Source organism: Mixophyes fleayi, chromosome 11, assembly GCF_038048845.1.
Source record: "Mixophyes fleayi isolate aMixFle1 chromosome 11, aMixFle1.hap1, whole genome shotgun sequence".
NCBI classification, from domain to species: domain Eukaryota; kingdom Metazoa; phylum Chordata; class Amphibia; order Anura; family Limnodynastidae; genus Mixophyes; species Mixophyes fleayi.
Window position 1 is genome coordinate 20,148,606 of NC_134412.1, and position 24,729 is coordinate 20,173,334.

The following is a 24,729-nucleotide window of genomic DNA, read 5'->3' on the forward strand; positions in this document are numbered from 1 at the left end:
TGGCCTTTGCTACCATTTGTAGAGACCTTCTAGCAGTAAAAGCCTGTTGTTAATGCGGCTAAAAAAAAACCAAACTCTGTACTTTATCATTGACATGACTGCCTCTGTGGGACATCTTACTAAAATTTGCACTAGACCATAACAACCAGGCGTCAAAAGATATTCAAGAATTCAATTAAGTAATAATGAAATATCACATGCCCTAAATCAGTGTTGGCTAACCTGTGACACTCCAGGTGTTGTGAAACTACAAGTCCCAGCATGCTTTGCCCAAATATAGCAGTGTATTGCTGGAAGGGAATGCTGGGACTTGTAGTTTCACAACACCTGGAGTGTCACAGGTTAGCCAACACTGCCCTAAATAAACAATTACGAGAAGAGCTTACTAGTTTATAATATTTACAAATGAGAAGAGCTAATAGTAATAATATTAGCAATTTTAGGGCATAGTTGGAAGAAACAGAGGATAAATAAACATTTCTTCTCAAAATGTAAAGTGAAACATTACCAGGGAAGATCTGGCAATAAGGGCAATTGTATCAATTACAGTCTGTCACATCTGCACTATGGTGCACATGGAACGGGAAGTGAAGTCTACACAAGTGCATGCCCCAGAAGCAAAAACATTACCCTCTACTGTGCATTGGGACCACTTACACAATTAGCCTAAATATAATCTAACAGATCATCACTATTTAGGTCCCAGTAGATAATACATTTGATACCATACCCTCAATAAATCATTCCTTGGATAAATTAATTAGGTGTGTTTGTAAAGCTGCTAAGTTTCAAATCGCTAAAATCTGGAAACAACAAGAACCTCCCAGCAGCTCTGAAGTGATTAATTGTATCTGTGTCATATCTTCGACTAAGAAATATAATTCAAGTATGCCATGAAAGACTGTATCCACCTTCAAGAAACCTTGGCAACTGTGGTATCATTCCCATGAACCAACTGAATAACTGGATGGCCTTAAGGACCCTCTGTCCATCCGGCTCCCCCAAACCCACCCTTCCCGCCCTACCCCTCTTCTGCCTTCCTGCCTTTACCCTTACAGTATGTATATCACAAACATCCTTACATATACACTGACATCCCCAGGTGATTACTATACCTTATTAAAACAAAATAATATTTAAAAATTAAAGACAATGTTAATTTGAAATGTGCCAAAAGAAATGTACTGTTGTACTCGTAACAATGTCTATATGTAGCGATTTTAATTTTCTAATAAGTAAAGAGAAATTAAAAAAATAGTGGTCAATGGTAGGGGAAGCTTTCGAGCAGAAGTAGCGCAAATCAAAAAGGCTATAAAATGTATGTTTAAAAGTACTAGAACAAGTCACAATAGTCTAAATCGTCACAATAATACTTGGAAATGTGAGTGTGACTGTTCTATTGTCGTAGTTAGTATAAAGTACAGATATATCTTCCTGTAACTATTCTTACAGGCCAGCATAACTTTAATAGAGTGGCGCGGAGTAAAAAATATAAAAAAAACCATCTCATATTATGGTATTATTAGCTTGTGTTCTTTGTTAGGTATGCAATACAGATTTCAAACAGCAGGTGGTGCTTATGTAAAAACTGCACTGCGCATGCATGCCTTCTCTACAGCAACCATTGTGAGCTCCGTACATTTTCTGCTGTAATCTGTACTACGTTGGATCAAGACAGAAGATTTTAATTTTACATTATAAAAGTGGTGGATGAGAATTTGGGGTGTTGTTTATTCAATTAAAGTTTAATTTAAAATTGTGTGTTATTTATTTTTACTCTGTGGTATAATAAGACGGGGGCTTGACGCCTCTAGGAGGGGAGGATACACAGTTTTTCCAGCTGCCTACCCACATAGGTGCCAGCCCTGGGCTACCCGGTCTACAGATGGTTTTCACTCTATCAGGCTGACTCCAAACGCGTTATCTCCCTTTTATATTGGAAACCATTAGTAGTGGTGCTGGTTGAGGATTTTGGGAGAGGGCACCCTGCCTGTTTTTAAATATTCCATTTTAAACTGATACAGAGTTCAGGAGTGACTGTCATGATCCCAATTTTGAAAGCAAGCTACAGTACAAACTAATGCAGTGCCCTCCGGCAGATGCACCCCATTAAGCAGCTGGCACAGTGAGAATGTATCAATCTCTTTTTCACGCCACAACCTGTGTCACCGCTTCTCGGAATTTGAGGATAGTTTTAAGGAACACACATCTGTATATGAAAATAATCTAAACCACACCTACTGCTTTTTAAACACCTCTTTGTCAGTCAAATATAGCAAGACAATTCTTTGGCACAGTTGGCATAAAGTATATTAAAATCATTTGAACCACATCTGCCATTTACGTAGCTGGAAAAAAAAAAAAATATGTTGTGTGTGTTGAAACGCAACCTTCTACGACCTTGGAAAGGAACTTTCTCCAAATTGTATCATGAAAAGACATCTACAAATATAACAGGTAAGAACAGGCTTTACAATACAAGAGTTGTAGGAAAAAGCTTTGTGTTAACTGAAATAGGTGTAATTTACAGATGGAGCACTATAGACAGCAGTGAGAGAAAAGCAGTGAATTTGCAATACACAGAGCTAAGTTGGAGAGTCAGGATTCACTGTTGAGTAACAGTTTCTCCTTTCAGAAAACCAGGTTATTATGAGTGTGAAATCCTCTACATACTTCTTTGTGGCATAGTGTATAGTCATGTGATGGTAGTTGTTGCTTTGTGATTGGCTCTTTTCCTTTTAATTTCGTGTGACTGTTCTGTGTGAAGGCTGATTTGGTAATATACAGGCACAGCACAGTGGCCTAGTGGTTAGCACTTGTGCTTCGCAGCACTGGGGTCATGAGTTCGATTCCCGACCATGGCCTTATCTGTGTTGAGTTTGTATGTTCTCCCTGTGTTTGCGTGGGTTTCCTCCCGGTGCTCCGGTTTCCTCCCACACTCCAAAAATATACTGGTAGGTTAATTGGCTGCTATCAAAAATTGACCCTAGTCTCTACCTCTCTGTCTGTATGTATATGTCTATGTGTGTGAGTGTGTGTCTATATTAGGGAGTTTAGACTGTGAGCTGAAATGGGGCAGGGACTGATGTGAATGAGTTCTCTGTACAGCGCTGCGGAATTAGTGGCGCTAAATAAATAAATGATGATGATGATGATAATATACGTTAAAGGGTGGAATTTGAGAATCCATCCTAATTTCAAATTTGCATGGATCAATTTGTTCATCTCTAGTTGCAACATAACAATAAAATAATGTCTAGTTTATAGCTTCTGTATAATCTCTGTGGTTCACGACATACAAAATTTCTGTCTTGCCCTGAAACGACTTTTGATTTGTTCGCTTGTCTTTACATAGAAGACATTAAAGACAAAACAATTCACAAATAGCAATAAAGATAATTCACTTCCGATACTGCCAATTTAGGAATCCATCCCTCATTTTAGAGTGCTACATTCCAAATTTGTTTTCCACAATATTCATTCTTTTTTTTGTAAAGTAGCCAAAGTTGCCAAAATGGCATTTCCAAATGTCAGTCTGCTACTCTAATTCTTTTTTAAAAAGAAAGCTAGGTGATGGTTTCACAGTCCATAAAGCAGTAACATAGCCAGTAACCTATTCACTTTAATCCTGCTAATGGAGCTACATCATGTTTCCATTACTATTGTAAAAATAAAGGACTGACCTAGAGAAACTGGTGCTCATTGAAGCTTCCTGTAAGGTGGTCATAAGAAGGGTATTATGCCAGATAGTTTGAATGTTAGTCCTGCTGTTTAACATGCATTCTCCAGTCCGTTGTTTGTTCTTCAAGCACATGACAAAGAAAACCTGCTTGGAGAGCGGGAAGAGTTTGAAGCTCAGTGCAGATGATGTATGCAAGGAGAGAGAGACCAGCGTTCTGTGCAAGGAGAGAGAGACCAGCGTTCTGTGCAAGGAGAGAGAGACCAGCGTCCTGTGCAAGGAGAGAGAGACCAGCGTCCTGTGCAAGGAGAGAGAGACCAGCGTCCTGTGCAAGGAGAGAGAGACCAGCGTCCTGTGCAAGGAGAGAGAGACCAGCGTCCTGTGCAAGGAGAGAGAGACCAGCGTCCTGTGCAAGGAGAGAGAGACCAGCGTCCTGTGCAAGGAGAGAGAGACCAGCGTCCTGTGCAAGGAGAGAGAGACCAGCGTCCTGTGCAAGGAGAGAGAGACCAGCGTCCTGTGCAAGGAGAGAGAGACCAGCGTCCTGTGCAAGGAGAGAGAGACCAGCGTCCTGTGCAAGGACAAAGACCAGCGTCCTGTGCAAGGACAAAGACCAGCGTCCTGTGCAAGGACAAAGACCAGCGTCCTGTGCAAGGACAAAGACCAGCGTCCTGTGCAAGGACAAAGACCAGCGTCCTGTGCAAGGACAAAGACCAGCGTCCTGTGCAAGGACAAAGACCAGCGTCCTGTGCAAGGACAAAGACCAGCGTCCTGCGCAAGGACAAAGACCAGCGTCCTGCGCAAGGACAAAGACCAGCGTCCTGCGCAAGGACAAAGACCAGCGTCCTGCGCAAGGACAAAGACCAGCAGACCAGCGTCCTGCGCAAAGAGAAAGACCAGCGTCCTGCGCAAGGAGAAAGACCAGCGTCCTGCGCAAGGAGAAAGACCAGCGTCCTGCGCAAGGAGAAAGACCAGCGTCCTGCGCAAGGAGAAAGACCAGCGTCCTGCGCAAGGAGAAAGACCAGCGTCCTGCGCAAGGAGAAAGACCAGCGTCCTGCGCAAGGAGAAAGACCAGCGTCCTGCGCAAGGAGAAAGACCAGCGTCCTGCGCAAGGAGAAAGACCAGCGTCCTGCGCAAGGAGAAAGACCAGCGTCCTGCGCAAGGAGAAAGACCAGCGTCCTGCGCAAGGAGAAAGACCAGCGTCCTGCGCAAGGAGAAAGACCAGCGTCCTGCGCAAGGAGAAAGACCAGCGTCCTGCGCAAGGAGAAAGACCAGCGTCCTGCGCAAGGAGAAAGACCAGCGTCCTGCGCAAGGAGAAAGACCAGCGTCCTGCGCAAGGAGAAAGACCAGCGTCCTGCGCAAGGAGAAAGACCAGCGTCCTGCGCAAGGAGAAAGACCAGCGTCCTGCGCAAGGAGAAAGACCAGCGTCCTGCGCAAGAGGAGAGACCAGCGTCCTGCGCAAGAGGAGAGACCAGCGTCCTGCGCAAGAGGAGAGACCAGCGTCCTGTGCAAGAGGAGAGACCAGCGTCCTGTGCAAGAGGAGAGACCAGCGTCCTGTGCAAGAGGAGAGACCAGCGTCCTGTGCAAGAGGAGAGACCAGCGTCCTGTGCAAGGAGAGAGAGACCAGCGTCCTGTGCAAGGAGAGAGAGACCAGCGTCCTGTGCAAGGAGAGAGAGACCAGCGTCCTGTGCAAGGAGAGAGAGACCAGCGTCCTGTGCAAGGAGAGAGAGACCAGCGTCCTGTGCAAGGAGAGAGAGACCAGCGTCCTGTGCAAGGAGAGAGAGACCAGCGTCCTGTGCAAGGAGAGAGAGACCAGCGTCCTGTGCAAGGAGAGAGAGACCAGCGTCCTGTGCAAGGAGAGAGAGACCAGCGTCCTGTGCAAGGAGAGAGAGACCAGCGTCCTGTGCAAGGAGAGAGAGACCAGCGTCCTGTGCAAGGACAAAGACCAGCGTCCTGTGCAAGGACAAAGACCAGCGTCCTGTGCAAGGACAAAGACCAGCGTCCTGTGCAAGGACAAAGACCAGCGTCCTGTGCAAGGACAAAGACCAGCGTCCTGTGCAAGGACAAAGACCAGTGTCCTGTGCAAGGACAAAGACCAGCGTCCTGTGCAAGGACAAAGACCAGCGTCCTGTGCAAGGACAAAGACCAGCGTCCTGTGCAAGGACAAAGACCAGCGTCCTGTGCAAGGACAAAGACCAGCGTCCTGCGCAAGGACAAAGACCAGCAGACCAGCGTCCTGCGCAAAGAGAAAGACCAGCGTCCTGCGCAAGGAGTAAGACCAGCGTCCTGCGCAAGGAGAAAGACCAGCGTCCTGCGCAAGGAGAAAGACCAGCGTCCTGCGCAAGGAGAAAGACCAGCGTCCTGCGCAAGGAGAAAGACCAGCGTCCTGCGCAAGAGGAGAGACCAGCGTCCTGTGCAAGAGGAGAGACCAGCGTCCTGTGCAAGAGGAGAGACCAGCGTCCTGTGCAAGAGGAGAGACCAGCGTCCTGTGCAAGAGGAGAGACCAGCGTCCTGTGCAAGAGGAGAGACCAGCGTCCTGTGCAAGAGGAGAGACCAGCGTCCTGTGCAAGAGGAGAGACCAGCGTCCTGTGCAAGAGGAGAGACCAGCGTCCTGTGCAAGAGGAGAGACCAGCGTCCTGTGCAAGAGGAGAGACCAGCGTCCTGTGCAAGAGGAGAGACCAGCGTCCTGTGCAAGAGGAGAGACCAGCGTCCTGTGCAAGAGGAGAGACCAGCGTTCTGTGCAAGAGGAGAGACCAGCGTCCTGTGCAAGAGGAGAGACCAGCGTCCTGTGCAAGGACAAAGACCAGCGTCCTGTGCAAGGAGAGAGAGACCAGCGTCCTGTGCAAGGAGAGAGAGACCAGCGTCCTGTGCAAGGAGAGAGAGACCAGCGTCCTGTGCAAGGACAAAGACCAGCGTCCTGTGCAAGGACAAAGACCAGCGTCCTGTGCAAGGACAAAGACCAGCGTCCTGTGCAAGGACAAAGACCAGCGTCCTGTGCAAGGACAAAGACCAGCGTCCTGTGCAAGGACAAAGACCAGTGTCCTGTGCAAGGACAAAGACCAGCGTCCTGTGCAAGGACAAAGACCAGCGTCCTGTGCAAGGACAAAGACCAGCGTCCTGTGCAAGGACAAAGACCAGCGTCCTGTGCAAGGACAAAGACCAGCGTCCTGCGCAAGGACAAAGACCAGCAGACCAGCGTCCTGCGCAAAGAGAAAGACCAGCGTCCTGCGCAAGGAGTAAGACCAGCGTCCTGCGCAAGGAGAAAGACCAGCGTCCTGCGCAAGGAGAAAGACCAGCGTCCTGCGCAAGGAGAAAGACCAGCGTCCTGCGCAAGGAGAAAGACCAGCGTCCTGCGCAAGAGGAGAGACCAGCGTCCTGTGCAAGAGGAGAGACCAGCGTCCTGTGCAAGAGGAGAGACCAGCGTCCTGTGCAAGAGGAGAGACCAGCGTCCTGTGCAAGAGGAGAGACCAGCGTCCTGTGCAAGAGGAGAGACCAGCGTCCTGTGCAAGAGGAGAGACCAGCGTCCTGTGCAAGAGGAGAGACCAGCGTCCTGTGCAAGAGGAGAGACCAGCGTCCTGTGCAAGAGGAGAGACCAGCGTCCTGTGCAAGAGGAGAGACCAGCGTCCTGTGCAAGAGGAGAGACCAGCGTCCTGTGCAAGAGGAGAGACCAGCGTCCTGTGCAAGAGGAGAGACCAGCGTTCTGTGCAAGAGGAGAGACCAGCGTTCTGTGCAAGAGGAGAGACCAGCGTTCTGTGCAAGAGGAGAGACCAGCGTTCTGTGCAAGAGGAGAGACCAGCGTTCTGTGCAAGAGGAGAGACCAGTGTTCTGTGCAAGAGGAGAGACCAGTGTTCTGTGCAAGAGGAGAGACCAGTGTTCTGTGCAAGAGGAGAGACCAGTGTTCTGTGCAAGAGGAGAGACCAGTGTTCTGTGCAAGGACAAAGACCAGTGTTCTGTGCAAGGACAAAGACCAGTGTTCTGTGCAAGAGGAGAGACCAGTGTTCTGTGCAAGGAGAGAATATGCATGGAGAGAGACCAGAGTTGTGTGCAAGGAGAGAGCCCAGTGTTCTGTGCAAGGAGAGAGACCAGAGTTCTGTGCAAGGAGAGAGACCAGAGTTGTGTGCAAGGAGAGAGTATGCAAGGAGAGGGACCAGAGTTGAGTTTTCAACCTTCTGTCCTGCCCCTAGACAATTGAATAAATTGCACTGCTATGTGGCCCTTGCTTCTCACTCCTGAGTGGCCCTGCTGCCACAAGTATATTAAAATATTATGATATTGTCACATTCACTGCAATGCTCTGCCATTTCCATGTCCCACAACACACAACAAATGGGAAGGTATTAAAAAGCCATCCACTTTATGGGCTATTTAGTCTTTTCTACGTTTACAATAAAAAATAACATGCGTTGCTACCTTTTAAGTAGGGTATGGTCAGGATAAGGTGTGACCAAAGAAAAGGGTCATAGCTTTAAAGCTTGTTCAGTAAATACTAACTTCTTAAAAAAATAAGTAATGCCAGCTGTTTTGTCAAAATCATAGAGTGCGGGCTTACAAACATCAGCTATGTACCGGCTAGAGTGTCTTTATATGCCATAATTATTCCCCTTAGTCTTATTTCACCCTATGATTGACTGGCCTATAACTGAGTGACATAAGGGCAAAGTATACAACACTGGACATACAGTAATTATACTACTCCCATATTTACATAAACTATACATCAATAAATACAATTCATTAAACAAAAACGTGTGTCTTCCCCTTTAACAAACAAGACATATCATTGAACAGAATAGAAAGGATCTTGGGGACTGAACTAAAACACAACTAAGATGAAAATGCCTCTAATTAACGATAGTAAAATAGAACAATAAATGGTTAAATACAGTAACAATACACAGGAACACAATCAGAAGTATGAGTAATTAATTAAAAAATAGGCAAGGCGAAAGGTCATGTACGAACAAGCATTTATGCCTTTTGAAATGGGTTAAAACGTGGAATAAACTTACTCCCCCACATGGCCCCCATAAGCCACCTCCAGAACCTGCCAGCAACTCCCAGAATAAAAAATATTGGCAACTAGCCACAAGGCACGTGCTGACAGAATGCAACTAACCACATAGGAGTGTAAAAAGAAAAGAGCTAAGTGTACAATGTATCAACCCCCACAAAAGATGCAGGAAGCACAGGATTACAGAAGACTGTAGCCCCCTCGTCACAGCCACATACTAAAAAAAGTTACAATTAAGTATTTCAGCTTATGCTTCGGCAATGATTACCCATTTTTACATATTTTTTTTACATAAATTACTTGCTCTGAGTCAGAGCGATTTCCTTCTGTATTGCAAAATAAAGCAGAGGACCGCAGTACTCCTGGTCCTTTTTATTATAGGTGATAAAGTATTCAAGTCCTCACTCAAAAATTTAATGTAGGTCAAATTGCACAAATAGATTAAATGCCACCATAAACATAGCTATAAATTTGTAAAGCTGTCTGCCGTCTTGTTCAACCTCTACTTGCTTAACTAGGTCACAACCTGACTTTAATTCTTCTTGGCTTTGAACGGAGGTTGATCGACAGCGCTCAGAATTTTAACCTTCCTCTAATGAGCAGCTTTAATTGTCCGTTATCTCAATAGGGGATGAATATCCTAAATTTTTTAAAAAAAAGATGTGCTGTGATGGTGTTGGACCTGTTAGTCCCGTATTTTATGCTGGCCACACACGCAGAATTATCTGTGCCAATATCGGCAAATTTTCCAGTGTGCAGTGCTCTGATCAAAAACTATCTGCAGATGGCCACTGTCAGCCTGTGTATAGCATCGTCTGCTAAACGCACTAACAGGCCTCAATTTGATCTGGCTGCGCAGCCAGAGTGTGTGGCCAAACTTGAAATTAATCTAATATAAACCCAAGGATTCCAATGAAATCATCAACATCATCATCTATTTTATTTATATAGCGCCACTAATTCCACAGCGCTGTACAGAGAACTCATTCACATCAATCCCTGCCCCATTGGAGTTTACAATCTCAATCCTCTAACACACACACAGAACGAGAGAGATTAATGACAATTTAATAGCAGTCAATTAACCTAAAAGTATGTTTTTGGAGAGTGGGAGGAAACCCACGTAAACACAGGGAGAACATACAAACTCTTCACAGATAAGCCCATGGTCGGTAATCGTACTCATGACCCCAGTGCTGTGAGGTAGAAGTGCTAACCACTGAGCCACCGTGCTGCCCACAATCACTGACTGTAGTAGTTAGGGAGCAGCTTTAATACGGCCTGAAACAGTCTTTGCTTTTGGTGATCTGTCTATAGCTGTCTACATAATTGAGATAGAAATCTTCTGGAAACACTGACTCACTGAATTACATTGGGCCTATATAACCACTGACCCTTTACCTGCAGTGTGTTCTGGCAAAGTGCTAGGATCGGCCTGTACACAGCCAGCTTTAAACATTTTACCTTAGAAATCGTGTTGTTCTATTTAAAACGTTAGTATGATCTTAGCCCTTTCTCATTTCATTGCTGGTTCTAAAAGTCTAATTCATCCATTGTAACTAAAAGATTTTCTGAGTCAACAGGTTTGTTCTGACATTTAGGTGATTTAATACATCATGCTCATCTACAACATATGAGAAAAATATAACATTCTGAGCCATGGAGATTTCACATTCAGTGAGCTAATACATCTACTCAATGTATATTGACCAGCACTGTATTCAGTAGACCAGGGCTGCGGTTAAACACTTGAAAAGTAGGGATCACTGAAAACTACAAAACAATTTTTAACAATACTTTTTTTCAGCACTCGCTGGGTGTGTTCTGAACACTGCCTGTGTATTTTAGGTCCATCACATGGACATAACACAGCTGCGGAAGCTGTAGTTACATAACAGGGATCTGTAACCCTTATTTTAATCAGAATTAAGACCATAGTTGCCAACATTGGCAACTTGTGTCTCGGGAGGCAGGTGGGTGTGTGGGGGCGGGGCTCAAAGAATTGTGTCGTTGGTCCCGCCCCCACAACAGTCATCACTGTTTCGGCCAATAAAAATAGGGGGCGGGACCACAATGAAGTGTTTATGGCACCATTAAGTCCCGCCCCCTCCGTTTAATTTGCAGAACCAACGGGAATTGGGAGAATTGACTACTCTCCCGGGAGAGTTGGCAAGTATGATTAAAACTGCAGTCACAATGCACTGACTGCACCTTAGAATGACCACCGGTGCATGTACAATGACAAATGAGTACAAGTATTAACTAGTTATAACTCGGTTAGGACTCCAACATCAAGTTATCATGGTTCTATCAAAAATGTGCCATCACTAAAGTGAGGCCTGTGATTATAAACCCACCATTGTTGAAAACAACGGTAGCTAAAATGACTTGTGCAGAGCATCATCCTATTAACAGTCAGTCAATTAACAGCTGCATTGGAACTGAAAGAGAAATATCAGAAGGCACAAGTTTCCACATACTGTTCTTCCACAAAAACTCACCAGGCTTAATAATAAACAGCTATACAGCTAATCTAAAAATAAGACTTCTGTTTCATGACTATTAATAATCCAGTAAGAGGTGTAGAAATAAAGCAGATCACCTATACATTCTTTTACCTAATTCAGAATTGCGTCAGATCAGACAACATGACCCGGTCCACACGGCACAAAACCTTCTGCTCTTTAACTTCCCGCTTAGCTTATTAGTTACCTGGGCTCAACTAATTAGCTGACGACTACTAATTCAGCCCAAATATTTGCAATAGAATATCAATATATGCTATATATTAATAATAACAAAGGGCAAGTTTGAGAGAAGAACTTTGTAACGAGGGTGGAAGGTCTGTACCATACTACATGCCTTTCTGACTCCTGTAGAGCCATTAAACCTATTAAAAATAATGAAACATTTTCTGTAATACTTATTCTGGGACTGCAATTCCTCTATAATAGGTACTTGTCTATTGTTACTTTGCAATTAGGCCGTTATTTAGCATTAGGCATTGTAGGCAAAAGACAAATGTACTGAGCCGGAGGGATGTTAAATTGATCAGGTGGGAGAGGTATGTCGGAGGAACAGGATTTAACTAATGAGGGAATAATGGCGATACTTTCTGCTCTTTGGCAGGATTAGCAATGATACAGAATAAAAGTCTGCCTAGTATATGGGGGTCTAGTTTCGGACACTAAAGTTTGTCTGTCTATAGGACTCAATTAGGAACTGAGACTCAGCCGGTAAAATTTTACTTCTGTCATTTAATTTTTATCAGTCTGTATATCTGTGCATTACTGTAATAGAGCACACAATCCAGTCATTGTCTGGTATGAAATTGTTACTGAAACAATTTAAAGCAATAAAGGGCGTCTTTGTGTGAAAATATATCTGCTATTGTGTGCGCAACTGTTTGCCAGTCAGTGTGTGTGAAAGAGAAAGTCTGTCCCTATATATGTGTGTGTTCAGACACATTCTATGGATATCATTTACAGCCACAATTTCAGGGGGAGAATGTGGGGCAGTGTGAAGGGGTAACCAGGGATCACTGGGGAACACGGAAGGTGAATTGAACTGAATAGATAGGCAGAGGAGTAGAAGAAGGCAGAGGGACACTAGGAGCCTGATGGGGACATTGGGAGACTGCAGATGTTGCAGAGCATGCTGAGAACATTCGGGGACAAAGGTAGGTTGACATGTCAGAAAGGACTGGAAACAGCATAAGCAGAGGGGATAAATAACCCTTATGTTGAAGTTTAATAATTGGATGAAGGTGATCATCAATATTTTCTGTACACCAACATCGGCTGCAGTGCGATTAGTAGGCAAATATAAAGTGGTGAAGAGTCTAAATAATGTTTCTAACTTCGAGTTTGGTATCAATATGTTCGCAATTGCATTAGAACGTTTCTGGTATTATTTATGTAGCGCACTTTGCAAACGCTAGTTGTAAACAATATCAGTTTTTCATACACCAAATAGCTAGCTCACAGGGATCATAAAAACAGTTTATACAGGTCTAGAGGTGGGAACCTGAAGGAGGACACCTGGCAATCTCAATGAACAATGACCGCAGGAATCCACCAATGCCACGTCGAGTTCCTGGGAGATCTATGAATGAAGACCTTAATACTGTAATTGTGTATCTTTGGGATGCCACTGCTTTTTACAAACGTACTGTGTATAAATTGTTCACCTCTGGCTTTGGAAACCAGAGCGTTCTCATAGAAGCTTGTGATAGTGCTAGCAGGCTCACACATACCAAACTTTGCCTTGTAATATAGTTTGCAAATAATACCTTTGTGCTTTGGAACCACGGCGATCGCATCGGACAATCTTTATTGGTGACATAACACAGAATTTATTTAACTTCTAACGAAAATTTTATATGGACGTTGTTGAATGTTACAAAAATGCCAGTTCATACTGGATTAAATGTTATTTCTGGCTTGGAGGCCCTTTAATAAAATACAAGGAAGTATGCTCCTATGTTTGGCAGTTGCATGTGTCTACTATAGAAAAATCTATATGACACAAATGCAGAAATATGAGCATGACAAGTAATCTAAGCATATATATGTATATGTATGTATAAGTGTTATAAGGCACTGAAGATTATCAATCTACCATTCCCCAATCTGCACAGCTCCCACGTTCCTATTTTAACTACACCTCTTGTTTCATCAGCTTTCTCCACTGCCTCCTCCTTAGAGGCTTGGTATAAGTGACTCTACTAATGCTGCACAGTGTGTGTCTGATTATTCTTTGCTTCAGAAAAACTGTGCTTCAGCTACTTTCCAACAGGCCTGGAATAGGAAATTTATGGTAGAAAACACACAAAATTATAACGCGGCATTTGAAATGCACAAAAGACTTGCATTATACATCAGCATTTTGAATAAATGTGTTACATTGGCAGTTAATGCGTTTGTGTTACTTCTTGTTTATGTGTTTGTTTGCTTATTATCGCTCTATTTTTTTTTCTCTTGAACTTTCAAGCAATAAAGAAGGATGATGATTGAGGTGTCCAATGTTTTATAGAAGAAAGGAGAATGGGGTACAGAAAGAGGAGGTAGGGAAAGCTTAGCACTAATATAATGTAATGTACAGTATGTATGTATATATATATATTATATACTATAGAAGGTAGATGTCGATGAGCACATCTGAAGCTTACAGCAGGTAGATGAATCAGGACTCGGACAAACCTGCTTTTTCGCTGACCAGCAGCCAGTGTTATTTTTTATTATTTCCAAAAATGTATCAAAAAGAGGGAGAAACCTGTCTCGATCCGCCCATATCCTCTAACCACACCCACTTTCTCATGAAGACCCACTCACAACCAGACAAGTCCCCAATTCGGGACATTCTTGCCAAAATATGGACTTTTGAGAGGTGTGTTCTGGCAGTGTGTGCTCAAAAAGCAGATTGCCAAATTTCATTGTATATTAACGTATCTAGTGGTATAGCAAGAATATTAAACAATAATATCATATTTGTATTCAAAAACAGATACCAAATATGTTCGTTATTGTAGGTAAGGTCTGCTTATGTGGGCCATAGTAAAGTGTAACATGTACCTTATTTTTTTACATTTATTTATTTAATTATCTTTTTTACCCTTCTTAAATTTTTATTAATCAAATTACATGTAATACAGGGGGCAAATATGTCACTCACATGACCTAACACAAGGGGGTAAATTTATCAAGCTGCGGGTTTGAAGAAGTTGGAGATGTTGCCTATAGAAACCAATCAGATTCTAGCTTTCATTTTGTAGAATGTAATAAATGATAACTAGAATCTGATTGGTTGCTATAGGCAACATCTCCACTTTTTCAAACCCGCAGCTTGATAAACTACTCTTAGGTACTGTGGCAGAGATTATCTGGTTCTGTAGTAAACTCCAGCGATCCCATCACTTTGGTGGTCTGGTGTTCCTGCAGCCATTAGCATAACTCTGAGCCATTACTAGAAATGTCTCATAGGAAAAGGGAATCCAGAGAACTCCAAGTTCCATTACTAACATCACAGCCTCTTATGAAGACCTCTGAAATATTCTATTATATATTTATCCATCTACTGGTAACACAGATGCAAATTTTGTCCTCAGCTTCAAAATATAAGCATACCCCAGCCTACCTTCTCTTACACTCACCAACCCACCTCAGTTCATTCTCTCCAATTTACTCATTTGGCCTCCAATACCACCTCTACTCTGATGACACCCAAATCTACCTCTCCCCTTCTATGCTCTCTCTTGTGAGGCCAACTGTCTCTCTGCTGTCTCCACATCGATATCCCAATACTACTCCAAGCTCAACATGTCTAAAACAGAATTTATCATCTTCCCTACTCCCAGAGTCACCATCCGCACTTAAATCATCCTCACTATCCGTAACACTGCAATTTCTTCAGTCTCCGAAGCCCGCTGCATTGGTGTCACACTTGACTCCACCCTCTGCTTAATTCCTCACATTCAGACTCTCTCACAGTCCTGTTGGCTCCCCCTTCCAGGTTCTGCCACAAAACATCCTTGTCTAAGATGCAGCCAAAACTTTTATCCATTCTCTCATCATTTCCCCCCTTGACTATTTCAACCTCTCCTATCTGACATTCCTCTCACCTGTCTATCCCTAAATGCTGCAGCAAGACTGATCTACCTCTCTCACAGCTCAACATCTGCTGCATCACTCTTCAAATCCCTAAACTGGCTCTCTATGTCCTCCAGAATTCATTTCAAATTATTCAACCTCAACGACAAATCCCTTCACACATTTCAAATCTCATTTTGAAATACTCTCCCTCACGCCCTCTTAGATGTACGTCTAACCAGCATAACAACATCTCATTCCCGCCTACAAGACTTGTCCCGTGCCACTACCCACTTACGGAATTTCCTACCATGCCTAAACAGACTCTCCCACATCCTCCAAATCTTTAAAAGTTCTCTGAAAAACGATCTCTTTTATTAGAACTTGCCATACACCAACAGCAACCTATATTACTCACGCTGGTACACCCTCACATCGGGCAGCACAGTGGCCTAGTGGTTAGCACTTCTGCCTCACAGCACTGGGGTCATGAGTTCGATTCCCGACCATGGCCTTATCTGTGTGGAGTTCTCCCTGTGTTTGCATGGGTTTCCTCCGGGTGCTCCAGTTTCCTCCCACACTCCAAAAACATACTAGTAGGTTAATTGGCAGCTATCTAAATTGACCCTAGTCTCTCCCTCTCTGTCTGTCTGTCTCTGTGTGAGTGTGTGTCTATATTAGGGAATTTAGACTGTAAGCTCCAATGGGGCAGGGACTGATGTGAATGAGTTCTCTGTACAGTGTTGCGGAATAAGCGCTATATAAATAAATGATGATGATGATGATGATCTGTCCCAACTCAGCCATTTTGGCTCCTCTTGTCTCAGCTGCACCTTGTTATATTACAATGTAAGCTCCCTCATTAGCAGGCTCCCTACTCTTTCTTTTCATGTATGTTTTCCCCACCGTCTGGCACGGCGGTGCACTGTGGCACCTAACAAATCAACGACAACAATAATAAATATGATTACTATCTACATACATTTACAGCAAGATTCATAGGGCCCTTAATTGAGCATGTATTTTTTTTCTGCTTGGCCCTGTAACAATTGCATTGGCTGCTATAAAGATAGTCATGCTCTGCCTGTACATGAAGCACATTTAGAAACCAATTAAAAATAAAACAGTTTGTACAGCACCCCACTGAGCAACTAAAAATAAATACACAGCTGCATAATAAATAACAATCAAACAGAACAAATATATAAACTATATAGCATATAAATAGCAGTCGACAATCAATATATAAAAGTAATAACCAAAATAAAACTGAATAGTAAACAGAGTGGGACTTAATTAGAATCAAACATGTTCCTTAGGTTGTTCATGGTAGTATTAACTTTTTAGAAATGAATTACTTGTAATGAGTGGATGTATTCACATACACAATACCTAAAAGAGTATGTTACAATATGAGCTGTAGTTTGATCAGCAAATACAGACCTTTGAACAGTTTATGTAGTGGTATCTAGTAGTTAAAAAAATTGTTAGTAGTGTAATTAGGGTACACAAGCATATTTGGAAAGCATAAAGTCAATCTGTTGATCTATTTGATCACTATTTTTTTTTGCCGTGCAGGTCACTCTTATAATAAATGTTAACGTTTATTTTATTTATATTATCTGGGTATTTGTCTTTCAGTCGCTCAGTGAGGTATTGTAGAAGCCCTTTTGTTTCTTGTTTTGCGCTTATTGTTTCATTACTTTCCTTTATCCTTTTATATCATTCATCACAATATCCTATTATATCGTTCATCACAAATATGCAGTAAGTGGGAATTTCAGAAAACCGGTCACTTTAGGACTACAAAGCCCATAGAAAGGTGAGAGCTGTCAAAATCACCTCCCCCAGTCTGGAAAGAGAGGATATGAGCACATTATCCATTGCATCTCCCGCAACATACAACACCTGCTACTTTCTGTGCTCCCATGTCCTCCCTTCCTTCTCCACTAGTCCTGACCACTCTGGATAGGCATGCCTATAGTCTGAATGACTATGCACAGTGTCACTGTACACACAATTGTTTCAGTTATAATAAGTTTTTCTTACAAATCTGAGGAACAGCTATGGGTACAAATTTGGCCCCAGGTATGCTAATAAACTCATGGATTCTTAGGAAGACACATACACATGGTACTCATCTAATCCATATAGGATGCCAAGGTGCTAAGGAAAATATGTGTAGCCAATATTGTATTTATTTAGAAAGGAAATACACAAAAGCTAGACCAAGTAATATACTATCTTAATAATAACAACTTTAATTTGACATTTACTATGAATTATAGTCGAAATTAAATCCGACATCTTGATATTTCTGTATTTATTGTGGAAAACTTTATTATAAAAAAAAACATTTTGCAAAGTGGTACAGTGTGACAGTTTCATATTAGCCGACAGCTGTCATTTCAGGCAAAGACTGCTGAATATCCCATATGGACAGTTCCGGAACTATACAGAGTAAAAATATTATGAAGAAGAAGCTCTACTAATGAAAAGTCAGTTTTTAGAAAAAAAAAAAGGAAGGCAACACTACAGTGGAAGAATCTCTCTAAAAGTTAAGAGTATTAGATAGATCTCTACTATTAGCTGACAAACTACCTAATCTGATGAAACAACAGGGTTTCAACTTTAGACCTATAATTATTTGTTAACTATCTTTAGACGTCCGGCAGAATTTGGAATACTGATATACTGGTAGCACCATCAGTAAATACTCCACAAGACAGCATAGAACGGATAGAGCATTGCAATTGGCTAAAGGTAAAAAAGAAAATAATTGATTTCCACAGATGTGGTACTATTATGTGTCTAAATATACACACACACACACACACACACACACATATATATATATATATATATATATATATATATATATATATATATATATGTGTGTGCACAGTATATCAGTATTCTAAATTTTGAAGGACGTCTAAAGTTAATTAAATCAGAATTATAAGTCTAAAGTTGAAACTCTGTTTCATCAGATCAGGTAGTTTGTCAGCTAATAGTAGATATATATATATATATAATTATTTTTCTTATCTTTTTTTAAGACAAATGGGAGAAGGGAAAACCATTTACAAGCTGTGTCTAGGAAATTGGGGCAAGTGGATTTTTGACACGAAACATGGCCCCCTATGGCCTAAATGTGGAACTTCAACTTTAGACAAATCCTGTCACAACTCTTCTGTATCATTAATATATTAAGTTATATGTAAGAGGATTTCAAATCTATTCCCTAATCTATAGTATTATGATATATTAGATTTTTCTCCATATTTTGGATCTTAATAACTGCACTACACAAGCACACACTAATGATCACCAAACCACCATTACACACACAGACACACTATTATTTTTTTAACATCTTACTTATTACCTATATTATTTTATTTATATTTAAATTTCTACTAATCATTTTCTTTTATAGTTCCAGTTATTGAATGAGGCACCTCACCCCATAGAGTAATATTTTACACATTAATATATCTCTAACAATTTTACTAATATTGACATATTACCTATATGATTTTATTTATATTTAGATTTACACTAATCACCTAGTTTTATATTTTCAATTGTTGACTGATTTATTCACCTAACAAATAGTTTCTTTTTTTCAGATTGCCTAACTAATATTTCCTGCTTATTTATGCTCTTTCATATTGTCATCTTCAATATAGTTTTAATTTGATTTCTATCCCTGAAATGTACAAGAGTGAACATGTCCCTAGACATTTATTACACTTGTCTACATTCCATTATACAGACAATATGTGATCTAGATTTAAATATAATACAGGGGAAGAAAATGATTAAGGAAAAAGAGGTAAAGTATAATTTTAATTTTATTTTTAAGAATTTTCTTTGAATTTTCAAATATTGTACAAAAAACAATAAAAAGGTAACAGTTGCCAAAGATCAAAAATAACAAATACTGTACAAATAGGTAACCAAATGAAAAAGCAAGTAGCCAGATGAACACATCTAATTGAAATAGTACAAAAGGAGAGAACCTTAGATGCTCCCTAGTATTTGGCAATATTAAGAAAACCATAGAAAAACAATGTATAGGGGGATATGTGTAACAGCGTATTGTGGTGGTGGAAATTGGAAAACGAAGGTAGCACAGATTAAGGCCCGGACCCTTGACGCCCCCCCAGGTATACTATGGGAGTGGGAGGGGGGTAAAAGCATTTGTATATAACAAGAAACAAGATTAAATTAGCACAGAATTTGGGTATAAGCAAAACCAAGCAATTAGCTAAAGCTATAGGAAGATGTCTTAAAACCCATGGGAGAGGTCTCTTTGGCTAGACAGATTATTATAAAGAAAACAACCACATCAAATTTGGGTATACTTGGCAACTTGTTGTTTAAATATGCAGACATTTGTTCCACGGTAGTTAGGTGTCAGATTTTATTAAGGATTTGTCCTCTGGAAGGGGGATCTGGACATTTCCAGTGTTTTGTGACTAAGCATCTGACCGCATTGATAATTTGCATGGAACGTTTATCAGAGTATTTATTCAGTCCTTCCAGTTGGCCGCAAGGAGGAATGACCATCGGCATTTGGAAATTAGGATTCTAGTTACATCACTGATGAGGCTGTCTACGCTGTTCCAAAACTGAACAATCTTGGGGAAGGAACACCAGATATGGACAAAGAACTCACCACAGCCTCTCCAGCACTGTTCAGATGCAATGCCAAAGATTTTTCTTAATCTTGTGAGGAAGAGGTACCACCTATAATATACTTTGTAGGAGTTTTCTTTGAAAAGAGAAGAGAAAGAGGATTTAGAAATGCTCTTCCTTACAGTGTGTCACGATAATGACTCTTGAGGGTGCCACTGACTGATATTGGCGCAATCAAACAGGGAGGCGCGGAGTCTAAAGCACCCCCGGTATTCACTAGAGACGCCCACAAGGAGGGATGAATTGACACCATGGGATGCGCAGGTCACGATTCTACAAGTTAGTTATCAGTGCAGCGAAAGAGAACTGCAATGGTCATACAGTCAGAGTCAGATACCAAACGAAGGTGCAGTACACAAGGGTAGTCCAGAGGGTAGGTCAGAAGCAAGCCAGAGGTCAGAATCCAGGTAATAAACAGAACCAAATTGTAGGACTAGAGGGTGGTCAGGAACAAACCAGGAGTCAGGAACCAAAGTAGCAAATAACAGGAGCAAGGGAACAGGAGACAGAACGCTGGAGCTGGTGAAACCAATGCTCTGGCACCAGACTATAGGACGGAGGTGCCTTAAATACTCTAATGTGGCCCCTGATAGGTGACCATTGATTCCGGTGGTCAGATGAACCCGACCTCCGACATGCTGGGGAGAAGAAGCGTCCCGTTGTCTAACTACGGGATGCGGACCTACTGTGCATTGTGCTCAAGCGTTCTGCAAGAACCTTTATGTAAATCTTAACATCAGTGTTCAACAGTGATGGGCTGGTTTTGAGCACATTTGGATGAATCCATGCCCTCTTTGGGGATTAAAGCAATTCTAGCTTAATTCGAAAGGAGCCACCTTTTATTGTACTGTTAAACACAATGGCAAGATAAGGTGAGAGCATTAACTTGAATGTCTTGTAATGTGAGGCCATCAGAGCCTAGATCCTTGTTTGCTTTACATTTTTGAATGATGTCTGATATTTTTTGAACAGTAATTTCTGTACCAGAAGATAACCTAGGCAGATTGCAATGAGATAGGAAGTTCTGAGCTAATTACGCAGAAGAAGAGGGGGAGCTTATATATTGTGAGATATTATAGAGTTTATTGTAGACTCGTTTGAGTCATGTGAATTCGTCTATTATCTGGTTAGGGTCATGGGTGGTTTTACCTGTGTTGCGTTTAATCGTAAGAACATTACTTTGTTAGAGTTTTGACCTCAGCCTGGAAGCAAGAAGTCTATCTGCCTTATCCCCCTTTTTGGAAAATGTTTGCTTTAGCCACTTAAGGGAATTCTTAGCTCTAGCAGAGAGCAGGAGATTTAGCTCACCTTTAGCTGCTATCAGCTTATTGTAGTTTTCTCCAGAGCACGTAGATTTAAGGATCCCATCTAGTTAAGTAACCAATCAGAAACTTCAAGCAGTTACTCCTTCCTTATTTTTTTGGCATAAGTAGTAGCTCTAATTAGCTTACCTCGGATCAGTGCCTTATGGGCATTCCAGGCTGAGATCGATGGATCGGCATTGGTTGTAAAATAATATTGTAGCTCAGTGTCAATTTGCAATTTTAACTTGGGGTTAATGAGATTTATTTCATTTAAGCGCCAAGTAAACTGACACAAGCCAGACCGAGAACCCTCGATGTCCACCATTACCGGACCAAGATCTGACCAGGTGTGGGGGAGTATAGAAGCAGACCAGGATGTGCTGTGCAACATCAATGTGCGCGTGTACATGGTGAACAGGAAAGTAAAAGGTTTAATCACTAGAAGAGAGTTCCTTCCTTCTCAATGCAACAAACAACAGGTGCTCGGTAAGGAGTGACCACAGGGCCCAAGAGTTGTTGAGGGTAGTCCGTTGGGTCGATCTGGATGCTGGCTTGGATCTGTCCAAGGATTTATAAAGTGTGGTATTAAAATCTCCCTCCCAGACTACCCTAAACATCCTATGTTGTGATAATACATTGTTAAGGGTGTGTAAGAACAGTGATTGATCTAAATTGGGAGGATAGACATTATTAAAAGTATAGTACTAAGTACTAGGGCGTATATTTACTAAACTGCGGGTTGGAAATGTGAAGATGTTGCCTATAGCAACCAATCAGATTCTAGTTATCATTTAGTAAATTCCACAAAATGACAGCTAGAATCTGATTATTGCTATAGGCAACATCTCCACTTTTTCCAAACCGCAGTTTAGTAAATACACCCCTAGATCTCCTTTCAGTTGATGAAGTGTGTGGAACAGAGTAGATCTTTTTTGGAGGCGTAAAGAATTTTTTTTCTCTTTTCATCTTTCCTATCTTCCCATTATTTTACGTTTAGACCAGGCCTGTCCAACCTGCGGCCCTCCAGATGTTGCGAAACTACAAGTCCCAGCATGCCTTTCCAGCTATCAACTGGTTGTCTACCTGCAAAGCATGCTGGGGCTTGTAGTTTCACAACACCTGGAGGGCCACAGGTTGGACAAGCCTGGTTTAGACTAAAGCAATCTAAACATTAAAGGGTATATTTACTAAAGTGTCATTTTGTAGAATGTACTAACTAAACGATAACTAGAATCTGATTGGTTGCTATAGGCAACATCTCCTCTATTTCAAATCCGCAGTTTAGTAAATCTAGCCCTAAGTCTTTCGGTTTCTCCTACGTAGTATTGTTATGCAAACTGTAAGGTAAATATAATATTGTTAGGAATTATACCATTACACCCACGTGTTAAGTGTTCCTTATTTATAGAATTTTTTTTATACTAATAAGTGACATTTTTATTTTATAAAAATGTTATGATGGTTCATCTATATTAGTTGTGGTGAAACATATAAAAAAAAAACAAATGTACTATATTGATATGCAATGTTTATTTATAATTTGCTCTTTCTGATGGCTATGTATTGTGCACTGGTGCTTTGCAAATCACTTTTATAATAAATGTCAATGGTTATTTTATATAATAATTTATTCTGTGTACTTGGATTTCAGTTGCTCAGTGGAATATTGTAGGAAACCTTCTTGTTGCTTCCTTCTTTGTACATACACTTTTAAGATCTGTATATAAAACAGCTTTGCCCGTCCTTGTTAGTTTTACACAAGGTCGCTCCTAGCGAAAAACTTTCACTTTCTTTATATTTCTAAGCAAGTTTAACCCATAGACCAGGTTAAAATACTGGTAGACACAATTAAATAATCTATCTTATGGGAAACAACGAATATACGTAGATAGACATTGTTTTGATTTTGTACAAAGGACTGGCAAGAGGTTACAGTATTAACGGTTACATGACTGGCATTTTATACACATAGGAGATGATGCAGAGATAGTCACTCAAGTGAGAGTGGATTACAGAGCATGGAAAACTAGCGTATATCTGTCCGTATGCAGCACTGCACACATGGCGAGATGCGTATGCATCAGAAGCGTATGCGCCTGGCTTACGTCGAGTCACCATCATCACCTCTAGTAGGTGTATAAGAAGCACTTTCTAGCAGGCGTATATGTGTGTTTCTGCAGGTCTGCATGAGACGAATTTGCATAAACATGCCTTTACTGTACTCGACCAACATTAGAACGCCCCATCCCTCGCCAATCCCACTTTTCCATGCGTATCGGGCAAAAGTGCAGGATATGAGCTGTTTTGCAAAAGCACGTTTGCATTCGCTTATTTTCTGAGCATGCACAGAGATTTCATGAAAGATCTGTTACGCAAACTGGCGTAAACACTCTGCATCAGCCCCATAATCTATATATTTGTCAGGCAATATGAAGGACACCAGGAGAGTAATTACTGGGCATCACTTTGGATCACAAGGACAATGCTTGAGCATTTACACTGTTAAGGGAAAACTACATGACTAAATGAAATGTTTCTACTTTTGTATAGCTGTCACTTGTTTACCTAACATACACACCAAAACTTATGTGAACGGATCATACTAATCATAATAATGAAAAAAATGTACTTCACATTTTATTTAAATTAAAAGAAAAGCCAGACTGCAAATCCAACTAAATAAAATGTATCCCACTTCAAACACCATTATCTTTTGAGATTTTTTTTAAACTAAAAAACAAATAGCTCCCAAACCAGAGCATACCAAAAGATTATGGAAAGAAACATCACTGACAAAATGCTGGACAGCATAAAATAACAAATTACACAAACCAATTAAAGAACGCTTAACAAGTTACTGTATTTTGTGCGTTTTACAATATCAAAAGATGAGCGATATCTTCAGTATTCCATACAGTTGTATCCTTATACAATAGACAGTGTACGGTTTCTAATTTATTCTTCCGTATGCCAACAGTACATAGTTGGTCTGTAATATGTATAATTTAACTCAATTCTCACTCCCGTTTTTTCTTTTGAGCATAATTTGTGTAGTAGACCCCTTTGCCTACGCTACATGTAACAGCCCAGTCCAATTAGTATTTTATTTTAATTACATTTATTTCCTTACCTATGATATATTCAATCTACTATCCACTTCCTATATTATCAAGCTAGCCAGCAGTATACTCAGTTGTATCCTGTTCTAGATGTATACTGTAAAAACAAATCAAAAGCACATTTTACACACACTGTGACAATGACAAGGCATTATCTATGTGCAATTATGTATTTTGGATAATAATCCAGCTGATTGCACATATCTTTTATAAAAAAAATCTTATAATTATTTGTGCATCCTAAATAATTACAATATTTTATGTGTATTGTAATTCCTCTCTGCGTTACACACGGCTGTGGTCAACTTAAGGCACAGGATTGCAGAAA

The 24,729-nt window shown here is 41.2% G+C and overlaps 1 protein-coding gene across 1 annotated transcript in view; it reads right to left on the reverse strand.

Moving 5' to 3' along the window:
* The window catches only part of SHANK1 (SH3 and multiple ankyrin repeat domains 1), a 394,846-nt gene that overhangs the window by 110,760 nt on the left and 259,357 nt on the right, over window positions 1-24,729 (reverse strand). The gene's annotated exons all lie outside the window — the stretch shown is intronic.